Genomic DNA, 3,927 nt, shown 5'->3' on the forward strand with positions numbered 1-3,927 from the left:
GCAGAGTCCTTCCCTGATCTTGAAACGGTGGCGGAGGCAGAGGGGTTAGTAGTGGGCGTTGTCAGTGAAGACAGTGCAAGGTACACAAGGCTCATTACCGCTGTGGAGTCAGGCCTTTGGATCGTCAACTCCGGGACAAAATGGAACAAAAAATGATACTTTTCACCACTATCCTCTTACCTATAAGTAACAGCGCATTTTGCCTTTCATAACACCTCCTTCCACATGCCCTCTCGACTATCAGTTTTCATCTTCATTCCACATTCTTGATACTACAAAGATCTACGAAAACACTTCACTTGCCACGGTCATTACCCAAATCTATTCTGAACCCGTTACTCTAACCGCACTAGTAAATGAATGACCAACTAAATTTAACACTCATACGTAGCGATGGTTCCGGATACATCCTACATAGACACGCAGACACCGTATAGTTAACCTTCCATTAGACACTATACGTAGCGATGGTTCCCGATACATCTTAGTTACATACAAGCAGACAGACACCGTATAGTTAACCTTCCATTAGACACAGTGCACATCCTACACATATCCTGTTATCCTTTTATCAGTCAAAATTCCTAACAACCTCTATTGACTGACTAACAACTTCCTTCCTATCATCACAGCAAGTCAACGCACACTATTTATTTACATACACCACCAACCTCTCCGCTGTGCTGTGCTGTGCTGTGCTGTGCTGAGCATCAAGCTTCCCGTTGCTATTACCACCGTTGCTGCACGTCACGCCCAACGCCAAGACACACACGGCCACTGGGCTGCGTAGACTCGAGGGGTCGGTCGGTGGTGGCGTGGAGACTGAAAGATCTAGTTGATAGATTGACCAGTCAGCTTGTTAAGGCACTCGACAATATTAACCTGAAAAAAAGAGAGTACAGTGTGTGTGTGTGTGTGTGTGTGTGTGTGTGTGTGTGTGTGAATGAGTGTCCGTGCATGTGTGAGTGAGTGAATGTTCACTGTTTGATCTGCTGCAGTCTCTGACGAGACAGCCAGACGTTACCCCACAGAACGAGCTCAGAGCTCATTATTTCCGATCTTGGGATAGGCCTGAGACCAGGCACATACCACACACCGGGACAACAAGGTCACAACTCCTCGATTTACATCCCGTACCTACTCACTGCTAGGTGAACAGGGCTACACGTGAAAGGAGACACCCAAATATCTCCACCCGGCCGGGGAATCCAACCCCGGTCCTCTGGCTTGAAGCCAGCGCTCTAACCACTGAGCTACCGGGCGTGTGTGTGTGTGTGTGTGTGTGTGTGTGTGTGTGGAGTGAGTATCTGTGAGCATGTGATATGTGAGTGAATATGTGTGTGCGTGCGTGCGTGCGTGATGACCAGCGTGCGTCCAGCGGGCGCATACATTATAACTACGCCACCGCACACCAACACCACCACCCACCACCACCAACCCCACCAGTGTCAGTAGGGGTGGGCAAGAATCGCTCTTTTGGGAATCGCCGATTCCGATTCCAGAGGCTGTTGGAATCCTGGAATCGATTCCAACACTGCCAGCAGAGCCTGCCTGGGCGGCGTGGGGCGCGGGACAGTGTGTCATGATAACATTTCTTTGCGTCCCGATACCGGAATCGTTTCATGGCCTTCACGATTCCGGAATCGATTCCACCACTCTGATGGTGAACCAAGGAGTTTCCCCAGAGCTAGACTGATGCCGCCAGGCATCTGGCATCAATCACCTGACGTCACAGGGTGTGACCAATCAAATAGTGTTTATCTGTGTGTGGTGTGCCCAGATTCCATTGGTTGCATTGCCTTTGTGTGCATCAAATCTAGTGGAATCGTCAAGCTATGGAATCGATTCCATCAGTTCTGTGGCGGAATCGTTGGAATCGATTCCGGAATCATTTTGCCCAGGCTTAAGTGTCAGGAGCAGGTCGTCAACAGGCGGCACCTCCACAAATTTTAAACACAAACTTTTTCCTTAAAACGTGCAAAGGACGAGTGAGGAAGCAAGTGAATTAATTGTGTTTTATGCGTGTAAGGACGAGTTCCTGTGCGTGCCATCACGTAACTCACGCCTCGTAGTGTAGTATTAGTAGTGGTAGTAGTAGTAGTGGTAGTGGTAGTAGTGGTAGTGGTAGTAATGTGGTGGTAGTAGAGGTAGTAGTGGTAAGGTAGTAGTAGTAATGGTGGTAATAGAAATAGTAGTAGTAGTAGTAGTAGTAGTAGTAGTAGTACAGTGGTAATGGTAGTAGTAGTAGTAGTAGTAATGGTAGTGTAGTAGTAGTAGTAGTAATGTAGTAGTAGTAGTAGTGGTAGTAGAGTAGAGGTGAGAGCACGTGAAATACTAATTATTCTAATAACAATAGGTAATTCAAGCACTGTTCTTACCTTGAAGCAGACAGAGTTCCCAATAAATTTCAAGACAGGAAACAGTTTTCGTATCCCTGACATGTCTTAGAACGCATCAGACAAGACATTGTCAGAGAGTGATGGACCTCGTCCTGGATGAGCGCGGGATATAAGTGATGTGTGTGTGTGTGTGTTATGAGAGAGAGAGAGAGAGAGAGAGAGAGAGAGAGAGAGAGAGAGAGAGAGAGAGAGAGAGAGAGAGAGAGATTGAATTAGATTGATTTTTCATTCTACAATGGAGAGTTGAAAGAGAATGTTTCAAGTAAGGAATGAGAGAGAGAGAGAGAGAGAGAGAGAGAGAGAGAGAGAGAGAGAGAGAGAGAGAGAGAGAGAGAGAGAGAGAGAGAGAGAGAGAGAGAGAGAGAGAGAGAGAGAGAGAGAGAGAATACTTAAACACACTCATTTCATCATCACGACCATCACCACCACCACCACCACTACTACTACTACTACTACTACTACTACTACCAGCACCACTACCACCACCACCACCACCACCATTGAGGATGAAAAAGACACCATTATTAATTTCAACCTTCCTGTTTTATTTATTTATTCATTTGTCCTACAACTCTAAAATCAACATCATCATCACTGAAAATAATAATAATAATAACAACAACAACAACAACAACAAACAATAATAATAATAATAATAAATATTATAATATATATATATATATATATATATATATATATATATATATATATATATATATATATATATATATGTGTGTGTGTGTGTGTGTGTGTGTGTGTGTGTGTGTGTGTATTTTCTAATAATTAAATGACATTAGGAAGGGTGTATGGAGGGCAGTCCCAAATGCCTTCAAAACATACACACACTGTCTTACAATGTTCTCCAAACATGCCAAACTGTGTTAAAATGCCTTTAAAATATGTCAAACTGTCTTAAAATGTTCTCAAAACCTACCAAATTGTGTTGAAATACCTTTAAAACATGTCAAACTTTCTTAAAATGTCTCAAAACATGCCAAACTGTGTTAAAATGCCTTTAAAACATGTCAAACTGTCTTAAAATGTTCCCAAAACATACCAAATTGTATTGAAATATCTTTAAAACATGTCAAACTGTCTTAAAATATTCTCAATACATGCCAAATTGTTAAAATGCCTTTAAAACATGTCAAACTGTCTTAAATATCTCAAAACATGCCAAACAGTTAAAATGGCTTTAAAACATGTCAAACTGTCTTAAATATCTTCAAAACATGCCAAACTGTGTTGAAATGCCTTTAAAACATGTCTTAAAATGTTCCCAAAACATACCAAATTGTATTGAAATATCTTTAAAACATGTTAAACTGTCTTAAAATATTCTCAAAATATGCCAAACTCTGTTGAAATGCCTTTAAAACATGTCAAACTGTCTTAAAATGTTCTCAAAACATGCCAAACTGTGTTAAAATTGAACACTAAGGAACAAACTGTCTACAACTGTGAAGCTATCAAAAGCTGTCCAATTGTAGAAAGAAAATAAGGACCAATAATGATGTCTTCTAAAACT

Source organism: Portunus trituberculatus, chromosome 23 (assembly GCF_017591435.1).
Source record: "Portunus trituberculatus isolate SZX2019 chromosome 23, ASM1759143v1, whole genome shotgun sequence".
Classification (NCBI taxonomy): Eukaryota; Metazoa; Arthropoda; class Malacostraca; order Decapoda; family Portunidae; genus Portunus; species Portunus trituberculatus.